The sequence below is a fragment of the Cryptomeria japonica genome, chromosome 9 (genome assembly GCF_030272615.1).
Source record: "Cryptomeria japonica chromosome 9, Sugi_1.0, whole genome shotgun sequence".
In the NCBI taxonomy this organism is placed as follows: Eukaryota; Viridiplantae; Streptophyta; class Pinopsida; order Cupressales; family Cupressaceae; genus Cryptomeria; species Cryptomeria japonica.
The window spans coordinates 264,549,589-264,567,244 of NC_081413.1; positions in this window are offsets into that span (position 1 = coordinate 264,549,589).

Sequence of the window (17,656 nt, forward strand, 5' to 3'; positions counted from 1 at the left end):
ATTTATCAAATGGTATCTCATGATGCATTTTCCTATATGACTATTCAAAAGAAAGATTCAAACAATTTTATTCTAACATGGATTGTATCAATTGAACTCCATTCTAATCTACTTCATAAACTTTGTATTATTTCATGAAACACTTACTATCATTTCTAAATGCTTAATGACCAAAGAATAAAATTAGAGCCTACCTCCTTTGATCTTGATACTGATTTGGGGTGATTGACTCACTTTCCTTGCTCAAATATGCCTGCTTCTCCCCTTCAAGAGTCTTCAATAACCTTCTATCTTTCTACTCTTCTCTATATGTCACTTCTTCTGCCAATACTATCCTCTATATCCTCACTATTCTTTCTTCTCTTTCCTTCTCTATTCTTGCCTCTCTATTCTTTATGTTCTTTTCTTTCTTCTCTTGTTGTTCTTGTTGTTTTCTTCTATTGAGGCTTCACTACTATTTATACTAGTTTCATCCTATGTTGGCTGCTAATCTATTGGCTTTAACTTAGCCATATCAACTACACCACTAATAGTCATAAAGCTCTCTTAATTCTAAATGATTTAGAACTCTAATGAATTGCATACATGTCGACTAGGCTTGCATCAATTTTTTAAAACATCTAACAGAACTTCTCACCTCCTTACCATGTCTACCTATCTTCTTTGACTTAGCTAATGTTTTGTTTAATAGTAGGTGCGAGATATTACTGTAGATCCACTTACCTCGCAGGGTTCAATGCCTTCATTGCCACGTCTCTCCCAGTCCATCGATCATCAACCTGCCAAGTCTCCCGATTGACCACCCTCTTTCGTTCACTGGTAGTCGTGGGGTGCTAGGTCGATCACTTTCTACCATGGATCGTGAAGGGGGTACCAAGTTGACCAGTTAAATCTGCTCGACCATCAGCTTTTCTACCATTTCATCGGTTCACTAACTATTGATAACTTAAATCTGCCACCTTATTAGTATATATTATTCGATGTATATATCTATTACATTTTATAATAATTAATTTTTATATATTACACGTTCATAACAAAGGAAGTCCAACATAAAAAAGTCATTAGAAATAAGACATATAATCTAAATTATATATATGTGTATTCATATAATCTAATTTAAAATAAATACACATAATTCAAAGTCACCTTCATGTGTGTGTGTGTGTGTGTGTGTGTGTGTGTGTGTGTGTGTGTGTACAGTCAAATCGCAATTATCGAACTAACATGCATAAGAAATTCATAAAATTGTAAACACAACAATCATTAATAAAATTACATTTACATCATCTTTCATAAAGAACGTTGAGTCATTAAATTACATAACTCTTTTTCAAAATATCAAACTAATTTTCACCTTTATAGACGAAATAAATGTAACAATTATCATTTACTCATAACATTTCATTTCTAATTCAAAATCATGCATCGATGAAATCACAATTGCACAAACATAACTTTTCTACTGTGGTGTGTGAGATTCCTGTAATCTATCGAAGTCCATGAGCTAAGACAACTCTACTTGAGCCATGCTCTCGCCTTCATTTGCATTCACTTGTCCCTACATCACTTGCACTCAATAGCTCATCAGTAATGATGATCCCCAATATAACACTAACCATGTAATTGTATTCACATGAGCAAAGTAACATAAATAATTTCATAACATTTGCATAAAAACCACATTATCATCGTAATAAAAGTTCATATTCATTACAATTTCATTTCATAACAAAAGGAATACTTTATTTTCCTAATAACATAATTATTGATAATACGGTTCGTGACACATTGTGAGGTTGGATTGGAGCAGTTGTCTCCAGTAGCATTTCTCACCAAGGTTTTTCCCATCTTGGATTTTCCTCATATTTGTTGGTGTTATGTGATGTCCCTTTTATGTGTGAGTGCATTTGTGTTAGTCCCCCATCTAACTGGTAAGTCTGCTTTCAGTTAGATCTTTTAACCAGTATACAAACATAGGATAGTTAAAGAGAAAAGTTTGCTAACTAGTTATTCACCCCCCTCTCAGTGGTACATTGTGTCCAACAAGGTCATTATGGTTCAATTATACCATGATGCTTGTATCAACTTTCAACATATCAAAGGCTCAATGGTGATAAAAGGAGCACAACAAATTTGATCGACAAGATGACTACAATTGCATTTAGTTGCATAATATTTAATCATGGCATTTAGTTGCATATCATCATCATCATTTATTCACATTCATCATTACATCCATCGTATGCATATCTATCGCATCATCATGGGATCATTATTCACTTTCATTTCTTCATCATTCATCCAACTATCATCTATCATGTCTTATACAATATGTGTCTTTCCTGAAACTAGACGTTTTATCATCTATCATGTATTACATAGGATGTATCTTTCATGAATCTAGATGTTCTATCATCTATCATGTCTTATACGGGATGTATCTATCCTAAAACCAGGCGTTCTATCATCTATCATGTCTTATACAAGATGTATCTTTCATGAAACTAGATGTTTTGATCATGTCTTATACAGGATATATCGTTCTTGAAACCAGACGTTTTGATCATCTTTGTCTTATACAAGAGATGTCATTCCTGAAACCATACTTGATCTTGTTCCAATCAATCCAATCAATCTTATCAATATTATCAATCCAATCAAACCCATGCATGTCATCAACTATCCACTCTTCTATCTTTCATATAATATTCTTCTTCTTTTGAGAGATCATTCATGACTTTAATGAATGAATGATCTCCTAAGGGGGCATCATCATCATATCAACATCATATTGGTATCAGTATTCATATCTGGAGAATCATATCAAAAAATTTGGCGATGACAACAAAATTAGAAATTTTGGCGACATATCGAGCGATTTTTCTTTGAATCAACATGTGGTCACACGTCACTTCAAAGAGGGGCAAAATATAGACACCTAAAACTTGCACATATAATTAAATGAATTTATTTATTTAAATATTTCTTATTCACCTATTAGTTAAACTAAGGTTTAATTAATATCCCCTTTTCTTCTATCTAGCCATTAATTAAACACAACATTTGATTAGATCCCCTTTCTTCCCTTAATTGAATAAATTCTATTTATTTAATTAAATTCTCTTTCGACATTTTAATTCAATTTACATTTAATTAAAACTCTTTCTTGCATATAAATAAATCAAATTTATTTATAAATTCACCCCACTTGCATCTTCCTACAAATGCAAGTTGCATTAATTTTAGTTGAAATAAATCTTTTTATTTTAAATAAAATTCCTATTTATCCCACTTGCATTCTTCTACATTTTCCATTAACCTCCTAAGCATTCTTCTAGAACCCCTCTAATCCCACTTAACTGGCTTAATCCTTCTATCATGTCACATCCCTAAATTTGGGGAAATCACTTCTCCAAATTTGGAAGAAAGTCTTATAAATGCATTAAAGACTATTTCTCCAACAAGTTAACTTGTTGAGTTCTCCCAAATTTGTAAGGCTCTTACAAAATTAGCCTCTAAAGTCTTCTAAATCATTAAAGGCTATTACAAAAGCCTCGAAGGTTTATCCCTTCACACAAACTAAACCTCCAAAGTTTTCAAAGAGCCTTTAAGGCTCTTACAAGAAATCATCCTTTCAACACATCAACCTTAATGGCTTGTCCCCTTTGTACAAATTTGACTTTGCACAAGAATTAAACAAATGGATAATAGCCTTTCTCATTGGATATTATCTTTATCTAATGAATCATCCTCTTGAGGTTAACCTTCAAAGCTTGTTAAGCATCTAATGCTTACTTAGCCTTCTCTCAACCCTTCTCATGGTGACACTTGTCAACATGAAATTGGATTGAAAACCCTACATGGATTGATAACTTTCAATCCTAGCCCTTGTTAATATTATTCAATATTGACCACCCATTTGACCAATTCCTCTGTAAATAGAGCCCATTTCTTCAATCCAAGGATCCCACCTTAGTTATTTTGCATCCAAGTTAAAGTTGATTTTCTTTGTGCAAGATCATCAAGGAGTTCATTTTGTCATCTCTTAAGAATTTAGATCATTTTAGTTGCATTATAGCTTAGTTTTTACCATGCTTAGAGTATCATGCTAGTTTCAATTTCATGCTAGTTCCATATCATCTTTTTCATTCTCATGCTAGCTTAATCTCACACTAAATCTCTCATTTTGGTAATATATCTAGTTTTGCATATCATTAGCTTTTCACTAAGATCTCAGTTGCATCCATTTAGATATTAGATCATACAATATCTCTCATTATTTTAGTAGTCATCCCAAGATCAAGTGCTCTCCCAAGATGAGAGCCACCTTGAATCTGAAGGATCCTTGGAGATAGAGGACAATGAGACGATTTTGAGAGTTTTTTATTAACTAACCTATTTTGTTGATTTTAATCTCTAATTCAATGTCCCATTGGTGTGTTTGTGTTGTTTGTGTCTCTTTTGCAGGTACCACAATCTGAGCATACAATAATCATTAGGTAAAAAATCGTTCCTATTAAAACCCCACTAGCAACAAATATTCTTAATCACTTATGAACTCATTTCCCTTCTTTAGGAATGCGTTCTCATATAGAGATGTCCCAATCATTAAGTGTGCAAGAAACTTAGAATATGTTCACACATCCAACTAGAGTACCTCATATATAATTGCTCTTGTTGTGAACAAAAACCAGAATTAAAGCATAAGGGTAAGTGTACGAAGATGGCGAACAAAAAGGGGTATAAGTAGTCACTTTTTTTTCTAAATCAGCTAAACCTAAACTTAGAGGAGCGATTTGAGACCCATGCACTCATAATTTGAAGATACCAAAAGAACAAGAATTGTATTACTCAATCTAGGTTTTGAACTACCAAAGTTTTTTAAAAATGGATAAGATTAAGAGGGTCAAATCCTTCCCACACACATAACTATTCCTATTTCTTTTAGGAAAATATAACATAGTGTCTAGTGTACGATTCAAAAAAGTTATAGTTGCATTCAGCTTTATGAAAAACCCTTTAACAAAGAGATAATTAAGACGGAGTATTAGATGTTATGTATTTTTTTGTAATTTTTTTTATGATTTTTCAAAGTGGACGCATCCTAAAAATTAGATACCTTTTTGTGCAAGTCACATAACGTGAACCAAAATAATCGAAAATGTGAAAAAAATAAATAAATTAAATAAAATGGAAGTGTAAAGAATGAAGTGTAGAACAATAAAACAATATCTATTTAAAATTTGGATAAGTAGGATAAAAGTTATTAAAAAAATAGTACACGTCTCTAAGAACTACAAAAACATTGATGGAAAAAATTAAAAATTAATATGTTAATATTGTTCAAATTTTAAAAAAATATATGGTTAGAAAGCTCAAAAGACGTGTAAAATTATGGTGGTATTTTTTTAAATTCCCAATTGATAATGTGTAAACATGATGACAAGGAAGTTGAGGAACCATATTGGAAGAAGAAAACACATAAAAAGGAGGGAAATGAAGCTCTCAAGCCTAAGACTTGTCATCTAAGGCTAAGTATAAGGCAAAACATATTGTATTATTTAAAGTAGGAACATGTGTGTTGCTATTTTAAATAAAAACACGTATGTCCTATTTATTATGAGAGAAAACACATATATGCTTTTATGAGAGAAAAACATGCATGTGTTTTGTTGAATAAGCATAACACGTATGTGTTATAGTAAACAAGAAAAACACATATGCATTTTGCTGACATAAAGCTACAAAAGGAGCATGCCTCTAGTTGGGTTTTTAATTCCAGAAAGCACAAACGACTTTTGAATGCTAATTCATTTGGCCTTCCTTTAGTTTTTCATCAAGATATATACATAAAATATAATATTAAGTTATATTTTATGTATATATTGGAAGAATATTTGAGAATGGTTTCAACTCTCTAGGAGTCATAATGCAAATTCTAGATTTTAGGAGATCTTATTATTTTTTAGACAAGAAAATTGCAGTAATCAATAGGCTCCTATCATAATTTTCTTGTTGTCTATCTCATGCTCTTTGTCTCCCCAAGCTCTAGACCTATTTGTTTTCCTATATCTCTCCTTCTCCTCCCTCTCAACCTCTCTCTATATCACTATCTCCTCTCTTTCAAATCTCTAGATCTTATAATTTTTTAGACATTCAAATTTCAATAATCACTAAGCTCTTAGTATCATTCTCTCTCTATCTCTATTTCACTCTATTTGTCTCCCTCAATATCTAGACCTATCACTCTCCCTCTCCCCCTCTCTCCCCTATCTCTCTATATCACTCTCTCCTCACTCCCTAATATCTAAACATATCTATCTCACCCTTCAACTCTGTATCTCCCATCTTTTCTACCTACCTCGAACATTATCTCCTCTCTATCTTACCTCTCTCTCCCCCGCGTCACCTCTCTTTCATTCCCTCTCTCTACTTATCTTTATCTCCTCTCTCCCTCTTGTTAGGCCCAATATGGAAATCTAATGTACTGAGAGGGGAGGGGTGAATCAGTACTTCAAATCCTTTCTTCAACAATAACTTTATTGTTATGCATAAACCAAAAACTGTTGTAACATAACATAAAGCTAAAACAAATAAATAATAATCATACATGATTCACTCCATAACACATATATTTTGGTTACGCAAAAACTCTTGGTTAGAGAGAAAAATTGTGGTGGGGATGACACCCACAACTTCACTACTGCAATAATAAAGGTTGCTCGGTTAGAGCTACATGTTTAGCTATTTCTGATAGCTTACCCTATTAGGAGTATCAAGATCGTTAGATCTACCTTGATAAAGTATTTTATAACACTTATTCTAAATGTTGCACCCGGTTAAAGGCTTTACAATTTATAGACTTTGTTAGAGTCTTTTACCCTGTTAAAGGTTTCTCTTACAACTCAAAATATTACAATAAAATCTTTACAATATCTGCAACTTTACATCTGAAATATTATAGCAAATTCTATGTGCTCAAAATGAGATTACCTTGCTTATAGCATACCTCAGTAATCCATAAAGTAACTCGGTAAACCCTTCTGTTTACTCTGTTCCTTGACTGTTCTCTGAAATCCTTCTCGGTGACCTCTGTGTCTCTAACAGTCACAATACTCAGTGCTTCCTTATCTATCACACATGTCTTGCTTCATATATCTCTCTTTTGATCCTTCAATCATGTTGTATAAATAGATCTCTTATGTCGGTGATCTGTTCATTGCTTCGATCTTACAAACATGAATTATCGAATGAATAACCATACAAAATATTTCATTGGATAGATGACCTCAAGATCATACAAAATCTTTAAGTGCAATTTCCAATGTGATAACGGTTCTTTGTTCCTTGATCTTGTAACATGTTTCCCATGTGTATCTAGGTTCAATGAATCTAGTAACATGTTTCACTTGGTGTGTGTTCACTCGGTATATCATTTTTGCTGCTTAGTAGACATATAGTGTTACTCGGTAGACAGCTCGGTGTATGCTAGGCTCTGTGACTACTTTCTTCTATAACCGAATACTCTGTGCTTACCGACTGAATATTTCAATAGAAGTAACCAACTAGAGTATATAGAATGACTTTGGATGTAAAACTAATGACAACTTAGTAAATAGTAACAATCTCCCCTTTTGACATTAGTTGAGATGTTTGACAAAACTTCTTTCAAAGTCATAACTCAAAAATCTATATACTTACAAAATTTGACTAATCAAACAGTATATACATTTGTCAATAAAATAGTATATTTAGATATACTCCCCTTATCAATATACTGTACAAAACTATGATTATGCATGCGCTGTGATCAATATTCTGTATTAACTTCTCGGTTGTCACTGCTCGGTTCACTATTCGGTTCACTGCTCAGTTCACTGCTCGGTACACCCCCCCTTTGATACTTTGATACTATACTCCCCCTTTTTGACAAACATCAAAAATTAGTTACCATTCGATGGAGGCAACTAGTCAAAAATAGATTTGTACTTTGTCCTTGCATCAGTAAGAGCGGCAGAGAGGACATCCTTGACACTATCCATGAGTGAATTCTGAGTTGTAATGTCAGCTAACAGCGAAATTAGTCCATCTAAGGTGCTTCCCTCTAGTTGAGTGGATAGGGAGGTAGCCTTGTTGATCTATTCTTGGATGGAGGACAAGTGTGGAATGAATAAGGTTTGAAGAGTCATTATAGCCATCCTGATCTTGTGCTCTTCATTCCTAAGTTCCAATTGTTGAGCCATGAGCTTTTGTAACTTTGTATAGAAATGCTGAATAGAATTCGACTCAGTGGTCAACTTATTTGAGAGATCGGTGATCTCTTTCTCAATCACTTATGTTTTATTTTTGATATCGTTAATGAATAAAGAGAATGTATAGAGTTTCTGAAATAAATAAAGAATGTGCTCGAGTTGAGGGGACAACTCAGTAATAAATTTGACAAGTTTTACTTTGCCATTAGCAATGGCTTTCTGTAGCTCTTCAATCATTTTTGCAGTGAGCTCTTTGTCCTTCAATTTGCTCAAATATTCAGATGCGTCTACTCTAGATGTCTCGATCTAATTGAGGAGTTCATCCAATTGAATATGGATCGCTGCATCTTTTGACACTGTAGCTTCAGGTAGCATATCTGTTAATAGTGCTTTCACCTTCTGAAGTACTTTGTTTTTCTTTTGAATAGCCATTTGTTTTTCCTATTCTGCTTTGGCTTTGCATAGTTCACCGAATTCAATGAGTGCTTGCCCTTTTAATTTGGATATGTCTACATTTGGCAACACTATTGGTATTGACAAATCTAATTTGAAACTATGCTTTTTCATTTTATTTTCTTTAGCTTTCACCGGTTGAACTAACACAATGGCTTGGGAGGCTTGTTGACCCTCGGTAGGTTGCTCGGGAGAGGCAACACTTTTGTCAATTTCTTGAACCTCTGATGTAGCCTTCGGTGAATCCTTTCTCGGGGTCTCAGTTGTAACATTTTCAGTGCTAGGAGGAGCTTGAGAAGTCTATTCCCCGGTGGCCTGAGAAGTAGCTTCTCCTTCTGTAGACTTGTGACCCTCTGTTCCTTGTTCAGTATCTTGAGGGGCCTCGGTTGAAACAGGCTGAGTGACTGGAGGATAGGGCTGAACTTGTTCCAAAACTGACTCACTAGATACCAGTTTGGCATATGCATTCCCTTGTATCATTTCTTGTTCTTGTGCCTCGGTGTCCATGATATCCTCATCAATTTGTATAGTGTCAATAGGGTCTTGCTCGGTGATATCAGGATCTTGCTCGGTGACATCAACTATTTCAACTTCAACTTGCTCACCATCATTCTTGATTCGAAAGATTTACTGCCATTTTTCCTTGGTCTCATTCTCTACATCCAGATAAAGGCCAGTCCTCAATTTCAAGGCTCTTTGCTTGACTAAGATTTTTGTGTGGTGGTTTTTCAGATGTTCATTGATCTCATCTACCGACATGTCTGGAAAGAGATGTACCAGACTTCTTTCTCTCATCTTCTTTTCTGAGTCCATGGCATATTTCCACCTGTTATCAATATGTGAATACAATTCATTTGGAAGAGAATTAGTTACTTCCAATGGGACCAATCAGAATTTTAGAAGAGTGCAGATTACGGCTTCTTCAATTTGTTTCTTTTCTGCATTAGATCTGGAGTCATATTTTACATATCTGAATGCTCCAAATCCACCATATTGCTTCAGATTAGCACAAAAATTATCAACACTATGTACTTCTTCCTTTTTACTCTTGACAATCTAAAATTTACTTTTGTCTTCAGATTTGGTGTCACTGGACTCTTTAGTCAAAATGAGTCTCCAAGTAGATTTCTTATAAGTTTTTGTTACCTTTGGAGTGGCAACATTCTTTGGTTTCTTACTCAGTGACACTACAGATGATCTTGTGTTTGGGTGCTTTACTGAAGAAGTCGGTGATACCTTTGATGTATCATGTTTCTTCCTTTTCAAAATTTTCCCTTTAGGCAACTTGGTGCTCAATGTAATAGATGCCTCTTGGGCTTCAGATTCCTCCTCGGTAATGACTAGAGTGCCCTTGACAAGTGTGGAGGAAGAACCTTCTCCAAATTTCTTCGTTAATGCCTTGATCATTTTTGTTGCTTTTCTTGTAGCCTTTGGTACTACAATGCTCATCTTAACTTTCTCTTTAACTTCTTCATATGTATCGTATCTCATCTCGGTAGCATGCCTTGGTAATGTAAGAAAATCATCTATCTGTTGTTGTGTGATGTCAAAATCAATCTCATAACCCATAGGTGGCAAATATTGAGTTCTCGATTCCACAGCATTGACATAGCATTAGTCGGTGTCCACTTCAAAGCATATATCTATTGGCATTTTTTATGATTATGTTGTTATTGTCATTGATGGACACACACTTGCATTGAGATCATTTTTGTATGTATGAGTTATGCTCAACCGGCAATTGTTCCAACCCGTATGAAGCATTAGACTATTGGTGTTTTGCAAAAATTATTTACCGATCTGAAGCGGTATGTTAACCCCAAGTGGTTCAAGGATCTCAAGCGGTACGAAGGATCAATGCGGCAGAACACATATTTCTCAGTCTTCATTTTGTCAAACCAGCAACCGGCATTTTGCTTGAACCGATATTTTGTATAAACTGGTAATACTCTATGATGAGTTACCATCCACCGATTGTTTGACGGTGCCGACACTTTAACGGTGCTTTTTGTGTCGTGTTACCAAATATGTCTGGATGCATTGAACCTAGGGAATTGGATTGTAATCCTATTGGACCGACATGAAATCAGATTCCTTTATAAGGACATCATGTCTAGGGTTTTAGGTTGTTGATGTTGTTGTTGTTGTTGGTGAAGTTGATATTGTTGCTAGGGTTTAAGGTGGTTGAGTCGTCAGAGAGAGTATGAATGTGTAGAAGACTAAATCAATGTAGGAATGCATTAGAAAAGAGCTATCAAGGATCTAATCAAGCAATCTGTGCTATTTGCTAGATCACTCACTTGCTGATTACTCACATCTTCGACAAGTCTGTAGCCCTTAACCGGGTAGGCCCAAAATCCTTTTGTAAATCCTCTAACAAGGTGGTTCACATCTGTGGATCTAAAATCCTCTAGAAAGGTAGTCTTTAATCGGACTTATCTCCTAACAGAGATTGAGATTCCTAACAGGATTAGTTCTGGTAAAGAACATTGTAAGACCTTAACCAGTCTGGTTCCTATTCTGCAGATAGTTACTTGTGAGTTCCATCTCACCGTGGTTTTTCCCATTGGGTTTCCACGTCAAAATCTCATGTGTTATGGTGTTTGTGCTTTTGTGGGTGAATGCATTATTTTCTATTTGGTTTGCATGTGTGATAACCGGTTTGTCTGCTAAACTGTTTTACCGGTTTACTGTTAGTCTTGCAAAGTGTTTAAGTGCAAAGATTATTGACATACTAATTCACCCCGCCCCCCTCTTAGTATTCATCAATTGGTATCAGAGCCTACCTTTCTATAATTTTAACCACTTGGAAAGAGATATGGGGGAATACACATTGAGGGAACTTACTCATCGGCTCACTCAGTCTGAGCAAGCCTATGATGATCTTATGGTCAAATACAAGGCATCTCAAGCAAAAAGGAGAGAACATGCAGAAAAGTTGATGGACCTATCTGAAAATAGTTCCTCTGATGAAGAAAACATGGAAGCCCTGATTCAAGAAGTAGAAAAGTTGAATGAATCCAATTCCAACTTGAGAAAAGAATTCGAAGGACTAACTATTCGAATGTGCCAAGAGCTTGAGAACCGGAGGAAAACTGAAAATCTGGTCAAAGACAAAGATCATGAAAACTCCAAGCTGAAGCAAGAGATCAGTGCCCTAACTGCTCAACTCCATGCAAGCAAAGTGTAAAAGGAAGACATGCAAGGAGAACTAAACACTACCATCTCTAAGAATGAAAACCTGATGGAAACAAATGCTGCTATTTCCAAAGAACTCTCTGAGTCAAAGGAAATACTTGCTAAGTTCAACAAGAGTACTGTCAAGCTAGAGAAAAAGCTTGAATCTCCCAAACCGGTTAATAATACCAATGGACTTGGTTATTTCGGTCATGAGGAAGGTGAGACCTCTGGTACAAATGTTGGAACATCAAAGAAACAACCAGCATCAAAGGACAAAGGTAAGAAAAATTTTAAACCTATTTGCTTTAACTATCTTAAAGAAGGACATACTGTTAATGTGTGTAGGAGTAAGGCTTACAATAATTTTCCCTATTTTCTAAATGATAAGCCTAGATCCTATAAATTCAATGGTAACTATTATGCATGCAACAAGTTTGGGCATAGAGCATCTGAATGCAGATCTGTTATGAATAACACTGGAATATATCCTCAGAGGACCCAAGGAGTTGGTCCTAAACCTTTTATAAACTGGAATCACAACCGGTTTAATGCCTTCAATCATCAGACAAGAAGCAGTGGCTATCAAGTGGCAATCGGATGGAGAGAAAACTATTGGATTTGTCATGGCCATGGTCACACTGTTGCAACATGTAGAACAAAGAATGGAAACACGAACAATGGACCCTGGAGAGCACCTGGATTGGTCTGCTATCACTGCAATAAACCGGGTCACATTGCCAAATTCTATAGATCAAGAAAGAGTATATCAGATGATATATCGGTTACTCCAGAAGGAAACATTGATGTTGACACTGTTCAAGCAAATATGAACAAAGCCTGGAAGAAGAAACCAGCGGTGTTGCAAGAGGAACCAGTTTCTGCGCCTAGTGTGGAAATCACGAAACCGGCAAACTAAGCTTCAGAAAAGCTTAGGGGGAACAAACGGCGAAATGTTTCAAACCCCCAATATGCGATACCTGTCAATAGGCAGAAGACCGGAAATGGTAAAAGGAAAATTAGGTTTTACACCCTAATGGTGGAGCATTAATTGCGGTAGGTGAGGAATATGTTTAAAAGGATTTTTCAAATCATTTCTCACTATCAGTTTTCGAAGCAATGGAGGCTTTCAAGTGTAGAGTGATGACAAAGCGATTTGTGTTGTGATTTTGAGAATTTAAGGAACCTTGAAGGAGATTCAAATTCAAATTGCAAATGGTCAAGTGAAGAATGCAAACCCGTGATTCTGTAACCGACGGAGTGTGAGGTGGAGAAGAATCTGAAAGCCCTAAATTCATAATTTTTGAAAGGTATTTTTCAAGTTTTCAGTTTCTATCATGGCTTCTACATCCCATACTAGCTCTAGTACATCTATAGATTTAGCAAGCTTTATTCAACGCAAATCTAGATATAATACCCTATCACAAGTTCCAGCTGGTGTGATAGTAGAAGAGGGAATCTCAGATTACATAGATTGTAAAATCGAAGACCTAGGGTCTCTAGCAATTCACTCGCAACTAGGTTTATTTTGTGGACAAGATAAAAAGATCAAACCGGAGTATAGTATCTTGGAGAAGAAGAAGCTCCACAATGTTGTTTATTTCCTGGAGGATTTCACAGATGATCACATTAGGATCATTCTGAGCAGAGTTCATGGTGACAAGATGTACCTGGAAAGAACGCATGATATAACCCCACAAGCAATTCATGTCATCACCGGTTTTTGCAATATAGGGGAAGTGCCAACCCTAAGGACGGTAAGCAAAACCGAAATGTCCAAGCTCACCGGTTCAGTGAGCGACTCACGAGGTATGACCGTCAATTCTATCAAGGATGATCTGGTGAAATATGCATGTATGGTGATTGGATACCGGACGTTCTTAGCTAGCAGAATTAACTCTATATCTACTGCAACAGTAAATGTCACTTACCGGATGATCAAGGAGGATGCATCATTTGACCTATGCACCGGTATGCAAAGGCAACTCCTATTGAATCTGAAATCAATCAAATAGGATAATGCATTGAGGTTCAAGTTTGGACAACTACTGGTTGGGTTATTCTTTTACTTCCAAGGCTACTTTCCAGGAGTTGGTGATGTCCAGTGGTCTGCTGACCAACCGGTAACCAAGCAAATCAAGGAAAGCATTCAAGTAGTTGGAACCGATTACCCTGAAGTTCTAAACAAGTACTTTGATGAGTTTAGATGCAAAATGAGTCAAAGGGTGAGAATATCAAGTGATATTGTCAAGAAATATGAAGATGATATATGTTTCACCATTAGAGTGGATCAATGCATAATGGAGGATGTTGAGCCCAGACAGGAGGAAGTGGAGCCTATGGGCTATGAGGTAATGAATGATATGCTGGAAGGATATGCCTCTACCCTTATTGCCTCACTGCTTGATCCAAAGGCAAAAAGAACCGGCACCTACCTAGAAAGGATAACACCGGTTGAGGAACCTTCAGCAAAGAAAGGAAAAGAACCTTCAGTGAAGAAGGCAAAAATAGTGCCTTCAGCATTGGCACCGGCTACTACAACCAGTCCTATACTGACCAAGCAGTCACCGACTAAAAAGAAACCTGAAGTGGCACCTGCTAAAGTGTTCAAGAGAAAGAGGAAGACAAGGAATACCTCTCCAGACTCAAAAGAAACTGTGTCTGAGGAAAAACCAAAGAAGACACGTCAAGCAAAGAAAAAGACAAAGAATGAACCGGCATCATCGGCATCGGTAAATATTGACATCTCCTCCTACAAAACTTTGACACATTGTCAAAGAACTATCAAAAACATTAGGAGAAAAGTGTTGAATGATTTGATTGATTGTTTTGATGACTTTAATGATGATGAAAAGGAAGCAGTTGAAAAAGAAATAATTCAGTATTTATGTGTCAATGATCGGTCGCCTTCAGAAATTAGATCTGAGACATCAGATTCTTTGTATAAATCCTTAGACAATAAATGGCGCATTTCCATAGAGAAAGAACACGAAATGAGAGAAAAAGTCTTTGCTGAACATTTTCCTGATGTATCAAATTTGGAACTGTTCGAAGTAATGAACAAATACAAAGGCCTCTTCTTCATGAGAAGAAGAAGACTTCTATTACTTGAAGGGAAGAGAAAAGAAGTATTCAAGAATACACACCCTTGCTCTAGAATCTCTGAAGATGCATAGAGTGGTTGAAGCCAACAGGAAGGATGATCAAGAACTGGCAATAACAAAACCAAATGAAGTGTTTGATGATGAAGGAAACCCGGTCGTTGAACCTATTGACACTATTGATGTCGATGCTCTGGATGGAGAAGATGTTGCTCAAGGTACACCATCAGAAGTTATAGGACAAGAGAAGTAGACAGAAAAGGAGATAAAGCTAAAGGAAACAGAGGACAAAAAGGAGGAAGCAAAGAAGCAAGCGGAGGAGAAGAAAGATGAAGAGGAGAAGAAGAAGAAGAAAGATGAAGAGGAGAAAAAGAAGAAAGATGAAGAGGAGAATAAGGATGAAGCAGAGAAGAAGAAAAAGGAAGAAGATGAGGAGACATAGAAACAGGAAGAAAAGAGAAAAGAAGAAGAAAAGAAAAGAAAAGAAGAGGAAGAAGAGAAAAAGAAACAAGAAGATGCAAGGAAGAAGAAAGAGGAAGAGGATGAGAAAAAGAGAAAGGAAGAGGAGAAGCGAAAGGAAGCAGAAAAGAAGAAGGAAGAGGAAGATAAGGAAGAGGAGAAGCGGAAGGAAACAAAGAAAAGGAAGAAGGAAGAGGAGAAGAGAAGAGAAGTGGCAAGGAAGAAAACAGAGGATGACAAGGCAGGAGAAGCGGCAAAGAGCACGCAGATGGAGACACCTAAGGCAACCAGTAGTCAAGCCAAACCAGCTGACCTCACCAGTCCCATTGACCTCCAGTCTGCAAGTGAAATGGAGCTACTGCAGAGCATCAAGGTTTATCAAGAATGCCTTGAGGTGTTAAGGAGGAAGAAGGAGGAAAATGTGATCCAATTTGCGGTGGACACTCTTACCAGTTTGTTACCCGGTACAAACCTCCCCAGTATAGACTCATCATTGGCACAACTAAAGCTCCTATGCACAGTAGTAGATGATCAAGTGCGGAGCTTAGAAGAGGTAGCAGAGGCAAATGCTAAGAAAGAGCATCAAAAGGCTCTAAATATTGCTCTGGTGAAGAAGTTAAATGGTCTCCAGAGTGAACTCCAAAAAGCACAAAAGGATATAAGGGACGCTCTTGATGAGGGGAATCTTCTACTCAGCAAGATTTGTCAACCCCATCTATTATGTGATGATGTGCTTGCACAGAAGCAAAAGATTCAATCTGATTTGCAGTTGTATATGAGTACCTTCAAGCTGCCATACAACTCTTTTACAACTTTTGGGCAAACCGTTCACTGATTTCACATCCAAACAACAAAAATGGAGCATGAGATCAGCACTCCGTCTCGAGATTTGTAGGAGCTACAACTAGTTCTACTCCCACGTCTCCAAATTCTTCAGAAGTGCTATCTAAATCTGGATACCTTAACAGTGACACAGGAGATGAGCACAATTGACGCTATGGAAGAACAGGTCTCCCAGATGCAAACAGAGAAAGAAGTAGCCACCTCCCTACTTGAGTCCTGGTCTTTATCTATGAAACAATTCTTGCAGAACTTTAAATCTATTTTTGACAAGTTTTATTCCTTATTGTCATAAACTTTTATTATTTTAATACCAAATGAAAACAAGGGTTGTTCAATTGTACTTTGTCATTGTTGGCAAAGGGGGAGAAGTATTCTAAGGAGGAGAAGTATCTAGTATTTAAAATTTTGATGTATACTCTGATATCTCTATGTGCAAAATAGTTATACATTGTATTGTTAAAGGGATAGTGCATATGCTTAGGGGGAGCAATTTTGCTAATGGCGTGATTTTGTTGTAAAACACTTAGATGTCAAAATTTTATTTTCCTAAGTGTTGCCATCAATGCCAAAGGAGGAGATTGTTGGAATTTTTTATGATTATGTTATGATTGTCATTGATGGACACACACTTGCATTGAGATCATTTTTGTATGTATGAGTTATGCTCAATCGGCAATTGTTCCAACTGGTATGAAGCATTAGACTATTGGTGTTTTGCAGAAAGTGTTTACCGATCTGAAGCGGTATGTTAACCCCAAGCGGTTTGAGGATCTCAAGCGGTATGAAGGATCAAAGCGGCAGAACACATATTTCCCAGTCTTCATTTTGTCAAACCGGCAACTGGCATTTTGCTTGAACCAGTATTTTGTATAAACCAGTAATACTCTGTGATGAGTTACCAACCAGCATTTTATGATGAGTTACCATCCATCGATTGTTTGACGGTGCCGTCACTTTAACGGTGCTTTTTGTGTCATGTTACCAAATATGTGTAGATGCATTGAACCTAGGGAATTGGATTGTAATCTTATTGGACCGACATGAAATTAGATTCCTTTATAAGGACATCATGTCTAGGGTTTTAGGTTGTTGATGTTGTTGTTGCTGTTGGTGAAGTTGATATTGTTGCTAGGGTTTAAGGTGGTTGAGGAGTCAGAGAGAGTATGAATGTGTAGAAGACTAAAGTAATGCAGGAATGCATTAGAAAAGAGCTATCAAGGATCTAATCAAGCAATCTATGCTATTTGCTAGATCACTCACTTGTTGATTACTCACATCTTCGACAAGTCTGTAGCCCTTAACCGAGTAGGCCCAAAAGCCTTTTGTAAATCCTCTAACAAGGTGGTTCACATCTGTGGGTCTATCTCC